Source organism: Saccopteryx leptura, chromosome 5 (genome assembly GCF_036850995.1).
Source record: "Saccopteryx leptura isolate mSacLep1 chromosome 5, mSacLep1_pri_phased_curated, whole genome shotgun sequence".
NCBI lineage: Eukaryota > Metazoa > Chordata > Mammalia > Chiroptera > Emballonuridae > Saccopteryx > Saccopteryx leptura.
This window is the reverse complement of record NC_089507.1, coordinates 104785035-104797675: the sequence shown is the minus strand read 5'-3', so window position 1 is coordinate 104797675 and position 12641 is coordinate 104785035. Positions and strand designations below refer to the sequence as shown.

At 38.4% G+C, this 12641-nt stretch overlaps 1 pseudogene; it reads left to right on the top strand.

Annotated features, from left to right (window-relative positions):
* The window catches only part of LOC136406533 (cilium assembly protein DZIP1-like), a 76082-nt pseudogene that overhangs the window by 54514 nt on the left and 8927 nt on the right, over positions 1 to 12641 (top strand).

The following is a 12641-nucleotide window of genomic DNA, read 5'->3' as shown; positions in this document are numbered from 1 at the left end:
ACAGCCACTGCACAGCATCTAATACAGGTAATCAAGGTTGACCCTTAGATCTAGCCAGCCTGAAGCGTTAAGTCCACCCACAAAAGGACCAACAGCATTCAGGACTCATAGACAACAGGAGGTAAACATAACACTCAAGAAGCATTCCTAGGCCAAGGAGCCTGAGTGGCCTGGTGGTTGTACCACTGAGACCACTTTCCTCATAAAAATGTCACAACAAATTTGAGAGTCAAAGCTGAGCTTCCTAATACACAGACAAAATGATCAAAGAAATATGCCCCAAATGAATCAACAAGAGAAATCACTAGGAAAAGAATTAAATGAAAGAGAAGCAACCAAACAACCAGACACAGAATTTAAAACAATAGTTATTAGGATGCTCAAGGATCTTAGAGTAAGAATGGATCATCTCAGTGAGAACTTAAAATAAAGAGATAGTAAGCATTAAAAAAGACATTGAACCTGGCCTGTAATGGTACAATGGATAGAGTGACAACCTGGTATGCTAAGGTCACTGGTTTGATCCCAAGCTTGCCTGGTAAAGGCACATACAAGAAGCAACTATGAGTTGATTCTTCTTGTCCCTCTCCCCTGCCCCACTGCCTCTCTCTCTCTCTCTCTCTCTCTCTCTCTTTCTTTCCTTTCTCTAAAAAAAAATCAATTTTTTTTAAAAAAGGACATTGAAACCATAAAAAAGAACCAGTCAGAAATGATGAATATAATATCAGAAATGAAGACTGCATTAAAAGGAATCAACAGCAGACTGGATGAAGTGCAGGATCAAATCAGTGATTTAGAGGACAAGATAGCCCTGGTTGGATAGCTCAGTTGGTTAGAGCATCATCCGGAAGCTCAGAGCTTGCTGGTTAGATCCTGGTCAGGGCACATACAGGAACAGATTGATGTTTCTGTCTCTCCCTTTCTCTCCCTTCCTCTCTCTAAAATCAATAAAATAAACATTTTTTAAAAAGAGGACAAGATAAACATAAGCACAGAAGCAGAGCAGTAAAAAGAAAATTGGCTTAAGAAGGCTGAACAAACTCTAACAGACCTCTGCAACAACATCAAGCAAAACAACATCTGCATCATAGGGTGTCCTAAAGGAGTAGAGAACAAGGGATAGAGAACTTGTTTGAAGAAATCATAGCTGAAAACTTCCCTAACCTGGTAAAGGAAAAAGTCACACAAGTTCAAGAAGCACAGAGATTCCCATTAAAGACGAACCCAAAAAGGCCCACACCAAGACACATCATAATGAAAATGCCAAAGATAAGAGACAAAGGAGCCCCCAGAGGTTGATATCTGACTTCTCAACAGAAACACATGAAGCCAAAAGGGATTGGCAAGAAATATTCAGTGATGAAAAACAAGAACCTACAACCAAGACTATATTCAACAAAGCTATCATTTCAAATTGAATGAGAAGAGCTTCCTAGTCAAAAAATATATAAAAATAAAAGGCTCAAGGAGTTCATTACCCCACCAGTATTGCAAGATGTCAAGGAAACAATGACTTCTTGAAGACCACATGGTGTACACTGAGGGACCTAGGGGGACCGCCTCACAATCCTCTATACAGGTTTCATGAGACAGCCCTGACCCCCAGTTTTTATGAATATTTATTGATACACAAAATAGAAACAGGGACAAGAATAAGGAGGTCAGGAAGGGGAACTTCTTTAAAGCAGATTAAAGGGCAAGTGAAGTAGCTCAAATGTCCCCACCTATTGATTAATCAGAATTGCTAATTCTGTTCCTATTGTGCTGTGTTCAGCACAGTACTGCATCCAGAACTTTTGTCAGTAAAGTCTCTGTGGCTTTGCCTCAGGGCACTGAACTCTGTCTCTGTTGTGTTTTCCTATTCAGGGTCTCTACAACAAGAAATGTTAAAGGGCCTGCTATAATAAGAGGAAAGGGGGGGGGAAAGAGAAAGAGGGTTATTGGTTTAAAGAATAAAATGGCAATAAATACGTTCATATGTTTATTAATCTTAAATGTAAATATATTAAATGCTTCAATCAAAAGACATAAGATAGGCCAGAATGGATAAGGAAACAAGACCCATATATATGCTGTCTACAAAAGACCCACCTCAGAACAAAAGATACACATGGACTAAAAGTGAAGGGATAAAAAAAATATCCCATGCAAATGGAAATAAATTCAAGGGGGTAGCAATATTTATATCTGACAAAATAACCTTTAAAATAGAGGGTATATTAAGGGATAAAAAAGGTCACTACATAATGATAAAGGGAGCCATCAAACAAGAAGATATAACCATTGTAAATATTTATGCATGCAATATAGGAACACATAAATATATAAAGTAGATTTTAATGGACATAAAGAGCAAGATCTACAGAAATACAATAGTAGCAGATTTTAATACCCCACTAACATCAATAGATCCTACAAACAAAAAAATCAACAAACAATGAGCTTAAATGACAACTAGATAAACTGAATTTAATTGATGTCTTCAGAATATTTTACCCCAAAGTAGCAGAATATACATTCTTTTCAAGTGTTTGTGGTACATTTTCTAGGATAGACCATATGTTAGGACACAAGTCTCACTATATTTAAGAAGATTGACATCATATCAAACATCTTCTCTGACCACAATGGCATGAAACTAAAAATCAACTACAATAGAAAAACGGAAAAACATTTAACATTTAGAGGTTAAATGGCATGTTATTAATAAATGGGATAAGAATGAGATCAAGAAAGAAATTAAAATTTTACTTGAAACAAATGAAAATGAACATATAACAACCCAAAATCTATGGGAAATAGCAAAAGCAGTCCTCAGAGGATGTTCATAGCATTATAGGTATACCTGAAGAAGCAAGAAAGAGCTCCTATGAACAATCTAATCCTATACCTAAAAGAACTAGAAAAAGAACAGCAAATAAAGCCCGGAGGAAGTAGAAGGAAGAAAATAGTAAAGATCAGAGTGGAAATAAGTGGCTAAAAAAAAAAAAAAAGCTAAAAAAGAAATACTAAAGATCAATGAAACTAAGAGCTGGTTCTTTAAAAGGTAAACAAGACTGATGAACCTTTAACCAGACTCATCAAGAAAAAGAGATAACCCAAATAAATGAAATTAGAAATGAAAGAGGAGAGGTAACAACTGACATCACAGAAATACAAAGGATTCTAAGAAAATACAATAAAGATCTATATGCAAAAAAATTGGACAACTTAAACCTAGGCAAATGAATGATTTCTAGAGACATACTATCTTGCAAAACTGAATCTGTAAAAATCAGAAAGCCTAAACAGACCAATTACAACAAATGAAATTAAAACAGTTATCAAAACACTCCCAGCAAACAAAAGTACTGGACCAGATGGTTTCAGAGGTGAATTTTACCAAACATTCAATAAAGAACTAATACCTATCCTTTTCAAGCTATTCCAAAAAATTCAAGAGGAGGGAAAACTCCCAAGCTCATTTTGTGAGACAAGCATTATTCTAATTCCAAAACCAGGTAAAGATACTACAAAGAAAGAAAACTATAGGCCAATATACCTGTTGAACATAAATGCTAAAATTCTCAACAAAATATTAGCAAACCAGATCCAGCAATACATTAATTGGATCATACAGCATAATCAAGTGAGATTTATTCAGGGGAGGCAAGGCTGGTATAATATTTGTAAAACAATAAACATGATTCATCACATTAGGACAGAAATCATATTATCACATTAATAGATGCAGAAAAAGCATTTGAAAATCTAGCACCCATTTATGATCAAAACTCTCAGCAAAGTCAGAAGACGGGGAACATACCTCAACATAATAAAGGCCATATATGACAAACCAACAGCCAACATCATACTCAATGGACAAAAAGGAATCCTCAAGATTAGGAACAAGGCAGGGGTGTCCACTTTCACCACTCTTATTCAATATAGTTCTGGAAGTCTTAGCCACAGCAGTCAAACAAGAAGAAGAAATCAAAGGCATCCAAATTGGAAAAGAAAAAACTGTCATTATTTGCTGATGCCATGATACTGTACATAGAAAACCCTGAAGTCTCAGCCAAAAATCTGCTAGATCTGATAAATAAATTCAGCAAAGTGGCAGAATATAAATTAATATTCAGAAATCAGAGGCATTTTAATACACTAACAAAAACTGACAGGAGAAATTAAGTCAACATCCTCTTCACTATTGTAACAACAACAACAAAATAGAGTACCTAAGAATAAATTTAACCAAGCAGGTAAAAGGCTTGTACTCGGAAAATTATGACATTGAAAAAGAAATCAAGAAAGATACAAGTGGAAGTATATACCGTGTTCCTGGATAGGAAGAATAAACATCATTAAAATGTCTATATTACCCAAAGCAATCTATACAGTCAATGCAATTCCTATTAAAATACCAATGGCATACTTAACAGATCTAGAACAAATATTCCAAAAATTTATATGGAACCACGAAAGAACTCAGATAGTCTCCACAATCTTAAAAATAAAGAACAAAGTGAGAGATATTACACTTTCTGATATCAAATTATACTACAAGGCCATTGTAATCAAAACAGCTTGGTACTGGCATAAGAACAGACATACAGATTTAGGAAAGAGAACAGAGAAACTAGAAATAAACTTACGTCTTTACAGTCAATTAATATATGCCAAAGAAGACAAGAGTATATTCAATACAATGGAGTAAAGACTGTCTCTTTAATAAATGGATTGGGAAAATTGGACAAGTACATGCAAAAAAATGAAACTAGACTACCAACTTATACCATTCACAAAAATCATCTCAAAATGGATAAAGGACTTAAATATAAGTCACAAAACCATAAAATCTTGGAAGAAAACATGGGCATTAGGCTCTCAGACATCTCTTGTAGCAATATTTTTGCCAATATTCTGTACGGGCAAGTGAAACCAAGGACAAAATAAACAAATGGGTCTATATCAACCTAAAAAGCTTTTACTGTGTAAAGCAAGAGACACCATTAACAAAATAAGAAGTCAACCCACTCAATGGGAGAACATACTCACTTATACATCTGATAGGGGGTTAATATCCAAAATTTACAAAGAACTTCTAAAACTCAACACCAGAAAAGTAAATACCGTAATCCAATTTAAAAATTGGCTAGGGACATGAATAGACACTTCTCCTAAGAGGACATACAGATGGCCAATAGAAATGTGACAAAATGCTCATCACTAATCATCAGAGAAATGCATATTAAAATCACAATGAGATACTACCCCACACCTGTCAGAATGGCATTTATTAACAAATCAACAAATAACAAGTGCTGGTGAGGGTGTGGAGAAAAGGGAACCCTACTGCACTGCTGGTAATAATGAGGACTTGTGTGCTTCCACTGTGGAAACTAGTATGGCATTGTCTCAAAAAATTAAAGATGAAACTGCCTTATGACCCAGCTATCCCACTTCTGGGAATACTGTATTTTCCCATGTATAAGACGCCCCTTAATTTTGGGGCCTGAAATTTGAAAAAGAAATGTATTACATAAAATTATTGAACTCAAGTTTTATTCATCATAAAATTCATATAACTTCTCATCCATGCAAAAATGCAGGAAATGCAAGTAAAAAACCTATAAACACTGTATAAGACACACCCAGTGTTTAGACCCCAAATTTTTCAAAAAAGAGTATGTCTTATACATGGAGAAATACAATATATCCTAATAATCCCAAAACATTAATTCAAAAGAAGATATGCACCCACATGTTTATTGCAGCATTGTCTACAATAGCCAAGATCAGGAAACAGCCTAAGTGTCCACCAGTGGACAAGTGAATAAAATAGCCATGGAACATATACACAATGAAATACTACGGAGCTGTGAAAAAGAAGGAAATCTTACCTTTTGTGATAGCATGGATGGACTTGGAGATTATTATGGTAAGTGAAATAAGCCAGGCAGAGAAAGACAAATATCCTATGATCTCACTTATATGTGAAATCTAATGAACACAATAAACTGAGGAACAAAATAGAAACAGAGGCAGAGTCACAAGGGACAGATAGATAGCTGTCAGAAGAGGAATGAGGAGATAGGATCAAAGAAGGTGAAGTGAATAGCCAAATTATATATGCTTAACACAGAGATACAGATAAGAGGATCGAAAGTCCCAGAAAAAAAGGGGAGATGGAGTGGGGGGAGGAGGAACAAAGGGGGTGAAAATGGAATGGAGAGACTGTGCAGGGGCATGGGGGACATGATGTGGGGGTTGAGGGTGTTATATTGAGGGAGGCACTTGAAACCACGTCAACACAATAAATTTTTTAAAAATTTAAGATAAAGCATAATCTTAATGCCTGCATGATATTCCATGTTATAATTACATCATAACATATTTAATCAGTCTCAATAGAGTGTCATGTTACAGAAATGTTTGTAACAGTAACCATTGTATGATAAACAATGCTGTGCTGAATATACTGTATATTTGTTATTTTTTAAGATAAAATTCTGAGAGAGGAAGAATTAAAGTTTATATATTTTCTTTGAAGCATTGATACATGTTACCAAGCTATATGTATCTTTTCACATCTACAAATAGATTTCCACCATCATATTAGTGCCTTCATATTTCATTGTATTAAAATATCACCATTTATTTACTCAATATAACATTTAAGTTGTTGCCGGTAGTTTTCTTTGCTATTATAAGTAATGCTTTAAAAATCATCCTGGACTTGACTGATTATTTTCACATGGAAAATTTCTGAGTAGAATTAGTAGACCATGAGTAAACAATTAAAAAACACAGACACACATAGAACTTTTTAACATCCTTGAAATGCTGTTGCAGTTTACCCTCCCTTTGAAGGTAATGAACCATTCGTATGTCACGGCATTTCTGGCCTCCTGGCTTCTCATGACTATATGTCTCCTGTAGGATCAGCCTCTGGATCCCCCTGAAGTACCACCGCTCTGTGTTCTGCTCTACTGCCCATGCCTAACGTTTCTGCAATTTCCAGTGTTAGCAACAAGAATCAAGGGGGAAGCCTATAGCTCCTCTCTAAAAAAAACCCCTTCAAATAATAAACTATGGGAAGTTTTAATACTAGCTTCCTGGACTGCTGTTACTTTGGTTTATTTGTTTTCAGTTTTAGCTTTGGACCTGCCAGGATGGGAATTGTGTGTTATACATCACCTATTGACACAGGATTTGGGAAATTATTTCTGGTCAAAGTCTTTAATCCTGCTCCCAGAGTATTCACTTGCTTGTTTTTGCTTCTGTTCAACAGTGAAACATCAGGGGCAGGATATCAAAACTATGGGCCTCCGGAATCTGTAAGATCATGGTGAGTCTTCCTATTGTTCAGAAATAATAGCAAATAACTGCAAGTCACATCATTTTGTTATGGAAATGGATGCTGGATTGTTTTGTGTTTTAGATTTCTAAATACCTTTCTCCTCTATTCCCTATTCCTCTCACCCAGAGCCAAGCTGAAGAATGAGAAGTGAAGGTATAGCCCTGGGCCCAAGGTCTGAATGCATGAGCGTGGTGTAGTCTGGTGACAGAAGCTGTGTTGGAGGCATCACTGGCGAGAAGAGACATGGGACTCCGAAACACCTCTGCCTCCAGGTCACCAGCCAAGGAGTCAAAAGAGTTACATCAACATTCATTGCCCAGAACCTCATCTCCCATCCTCTCAAAAATCTCTCCTTGTTTTATCTCATCTTATTAATTAATAAATATAGGAATCAAAGGTGCTCATGGTTGGGTTTTTTCTTTTTTTCGTGATGTAAAAAAATTGTACCAAAATAAAAATAGCATAAAATTTACCATCTTAGCCATTTTTAAGAGTACACAGATCATTGGCATTAAGTCCATTCCCACTATTGTGCTACCATCACCATCATCCATCCACGGAACCTGTTTTAACTTACAAAACTGAAACTGCGCCTATTGAACAATAACTCCGACTCCCCTGCCCGTAACTGATGGGTTTGGGCCTGAGCAACTCTGGTGGTGCCTCCCTTTCCTACACTTAACACTGCCACTCAGCATTTGATTACACCCTCTTTGAATTAACTACACTTTCTTTCAATGCTTATTTTCACCTTATATTACAAATATTGTCGGTTGGTGTCAGACCTGGTGCTTTGTGACAGCCACCTAAAGACAGCCCACAGTAATGTTTACTTTTACAGTTTTCCTGATGCCTACTCCAAGGTGCTAAAGTTTCTATCAGTGGCCAGTGTTTAGAGTCATCTAAATTATATGCTAAATCCTTAACTTTACTGTAAAACTCATGACTCCCCCCACCCCCCACCCACCACCCACCACAATGTGACTCCATAAAGACAGGTCAAATTCAAAATATTAAGGAGTTGACTGTCATTACTATCGTTTGTTTAGAGCTTTCAGGTTACAAAGTGCTTGTTTCTGTATGCAGTCACATTTCATCATCTCCACTACCCTGTAAAATAATTATTTTTATCTCATTTTTTCAGGACTGAGGAGAATGAGTCTGAAAGAGAAAGTAACTTGGCAAAAGTTATGCAAATGGTCAGAGAGTTCTTGAAGTTGTATAAAATCCTGAGTATTGCAATGACTTCCTTGAAAAATAATTCCCAGTATACTAAACCAGTTCAGCTTTGGCTTCTATTTTGCTACGGTTGGGGTATGTTTAAAGCTAAATTTCTTGTCTCAAGTTTATTTACTTGGTTATTTGAATGACTCCATCTCAAAATGTTAGTTAAATTATTTTGTTTCTTCTTAGATTGTTTTCATCTCTTTCCATAACTCAGGATGTATCCTCAGCTTCATTCTTACTATAAATCTAACTGCATTTTGGTCAGCTGTAGAAAACTTATGTTAGTTTTCCTACCAGATGGTCCCTGCATCCACCACCAGGTCCTCTCCAGTTTACCTGCCTCTTTCTGCATTTCTACTACAGCAATACACGGTATTAAAGTGGGAAAATCACAATTTGTTCTTTTTCTTCTTTTCCTCCAGCCCTCTTCTCTTCATAATTGTCCACTCTCCCACATGCTCCCCACCTCCAGCTCTCAGGACCTTAGCATAAATGGATATTTTTGGGACAAGTTGAAACTATAGAAAAAAAAATGTTTTTATCACTCCTCAATCCTACTTTGAACATGAACCAGCTCCGCATGAGGATTTTTTCTAGGGTTTACTCTTCGTGACTGGACCCCAGAGCCCTTTGTGGGGCTGCGTCTGCAGCAGCTCCTCAGCCAGGAGGCCCCCGAGTTTTTCACAGGACAGATGGCGAGCTCAGTGGGGGAGGCACCAAGCAGATGTGAGTGACTATCTTCAGGTTGTGTAGGAGGGGCATGGGCCTGTGTTCCAGCAAAGCAGAAAAGGCTCCGTTTTCTCGTCCCAGCCTCCTCACATCTAGCAAAGGGCAGTCTTGTTCTCAACACTGATGCCATGTTTTAAATGGCATGCGATGTGTGGAATCCTAGAGCACAGCAGAAAGTGGTGGCCCCTCCTGGTCTCCTGCTCAGCTCAGTCACCATTAAGTTTATGAGATTCGGTTGTGAGGAGAAGGGCCTTGGATTTTGGAAAAATCCCGTAGAAATCTTTCGTCCACTTTCACACTGAATCTTTTTAAGTTAGTACAAGTCTCAGTGCTATTTACATCTTTGGAGACCAGTGTATTTTCTTTTTAGTTTCTTTTTAGCGAGAGAGAGAGAGAGAGAGAGAGAGAGAGAGAGAGAAAGTAGGAGGACAGACAGGAAGGGAGAGAGATGAGAAGCATCAGTTATTTGTTGCGGCTCCTTAGTTGTTCATTGATTGCTTTCTCATATGTGCCTTGGCTGGGGACTCCAGCTGAGCCAGTGACCCCTTGCTCAAGCCAGTGATCTTGAGCTTCAAGCCAGCGACCTTGGGGTCATGTCTATGATCCCACACTCAAGCCAGCAACCTCAGGGATCTGAAACTGGGTCCTTGGCATCCCAGGCCAATGCTCTATCCACCACACCACTGCCTAGTGAGGCTTCTTTTTGGTTTCTTTCTTTCTTTCTTTCTTTCTTTCTTTCTTTCTTTCTTTCTTTCTTTCTTTCTTTTCTGAAGTGAGAAGCAGGGAAGCAGAGAGACAGTGGCTGTGGGAGAGGAAGAGAGAGACAAGAGAGAAAGGAGAAGGGGAAGGGTAGAGAAGCAGATGGGCACTTCTCCTGTGTGCCCTGGTCAGGAATCGCACCTGGGACTCCCACACGCAGGGCCGAGGCTCTACCACTGAGCCAACCGGCCAGGGATCTTTCTGGTTTCTTTTTTTTTTAATTTTATTTATTCATTTCTAGAGAGAAGAGAGAGAGGGAGAGAGAAAGACAGAGAGAGAGAGAGAGAGAGAGAGGAGAGAGAGAGACAGGGAGAGAGAAGGAGGGAGGAGCTGGAAGCATCAACTCCTATATGTGCCTTGACCAGGCAAGCCCAGGGTTTTGAACTGGTGACCTCAGCATTTCCAGGTTGATGCTTTATCCACTGCACCACCACAGGTCAGGCCCTTTTTGGTTTTTTAAAAGAGTTGTCTTTAACTCTGTGACTCAAGAGGAGAAGACTTTTTCTCATGTCCCTCCACCTTCTCTTTCTCTCCTACATCTGTCTCCTACTTTTGCCACACAATACCTTTCTCTGCATTGACTTTTTTTCAGTCTTCAAAGTCCTTTGACATGTATTATCTTATCATCAAAAAAGTATTTTGGTACACCTACATACAAATCCCAGTTGTAACCATAACTGTCATTTTATGTGATAGATTCTATAGATAACTGATCCACAGTTTTTTGGGTTTTTTTGTTTTTGTTTTTTTTTACAGAGACAGAGAGTCAGAGAGAAGGATAGATAGGGACAGACAGGAACAAAGAGAGATGAGAAGCATCAATCATCAGTTTTTCATTGTAACACCTTAGTTGTTCATTGATTGCTTTCTCATATGTGCCTTGACCATGGACCTTCAGCAGACCAACTAACCCCTTGCTCAAGCCAGCGACCTTGGGTCCAAGCTGGTGAGCTTTTTTTGCTCAAACCAGATGAGCCTGCGCTCAAGCTGGTGACCTTGGGGTCTCAAACCTGGGTCCTCTGCATCCCAATCCGATGCACTATCCACTGCACCATCGCCTGGTCAGGCTGATCCACACAGTTTTTTATTCCCTGCCCCTCCCTGCAGGCATGAGCTGAGACCCACCAGGGATTAAATTTGTGACTTCAGTGCCAAACACTGAGTCTTTGCTATGAGTCTCCCATTCTTCTCATGTTCCTGACTCTTTCTTTGCTGATTAGCTCTTCCTTCCCCTGTAATAGAAGCTTTGGAGACAGGAAAAATAGCAGTATCCTGTTCCGCTTGAACTGTTTATTATGTTTAATTAAGTCCTCTATGATGATTTCTATTTTTGTTGGCCAAGATAACCTTCATATTTTGAAATTTAGTTTTCAGAGATGTTTGGATTCTAAACCATTTACCAAACTCGGTCTGGATTTTGTGATTCGCCCCCACAAAAGACTGGCTGCTATTGCCTTGCAGTTACCCAGAAGGCATTCACAGGTGATGGTGCATTGTGAATATTTGGTCACCAAATACATTCAGGTTTTCACTATGAAAGTGAAAAGACATATCTGTCACTGTCAGTGTCTGTTACAAACAAAAAGAGAAAATGATCCTTTGGTATGAAGATTTAAAGAAATGATTGACCAGCATGTCCAGAGTTTTTACTTTTGTTCCTGTGTGTCTCTCAGATGCTATCCACATGGGAAATAACCTAAAAGTACCTTCCCAAAAGAGTCTCGGTCCATGGACATCGGAAAGTTGGGTAGATGCCACCTCATCCGGCAGGCAGCATCCAGAACCAGCAAACTATGGGAATCCACTATCTCAGCTCAACTGGTTGAGCCAGATTCTTTTGGTTGTAAATTCAGAAAGCACAATTCTAGGCTGCTAAAGGGAAAAAGATAGGAGTTTATTGGCTTAACTAGTGAAAGTCCCAGGGAGAAATGGCTCAGATACTGACTGGATTCAGGGGCTCATTTCATTTTTTCTATCTTTTAGCTCACACTGTTTTGACTCCCTTCTTAGAGTTTTACCTCATGGTGGCAAGATGGCTGCCAGAGGTTGGTGGCTTTAATCCTCTCCTCTCATTATTACAGTTGGAAAAAGCCCACTTCTCTCTCAAAAGTTTCAAATATTTTTAAAGCTCTGAAATAGGATCATACTTTAAACAAAGTACTGATTTGGAGATGAGTAAAGGGAAAGTCTCTAGGTCATAAGGTCTTTCAGTCTGTTCAAAGCTTTTGGTAAATTTAGAAATATTACATTTTATCCACTACAGGCTGCTTTCTCACAAGATTCCTGGAAGTCACCTGCCAGTGTGTGCAGAGTTCGGTGACTCTAGGCTGCCCTTTATTCTGTTATAATGTCTGCTTTCTTAATTGTGACATGAAGAGGATAGACCAGTTCTTTCAAGTTCCCTTGAGTTCCAGTATCCCATTTCTACCACTGTATTTCATGTTCAGAAATGTGGAAAGTACACTGGAACCATCTAAAGAGGACACTGGATGTTTCAGTTATCCTTGAACCTAGAACTGGGGTGATATTCATGCTTGATCACCCAACCTCTAGGTTCTAAGGCTCTGTAGCAATGTGGCAAGTT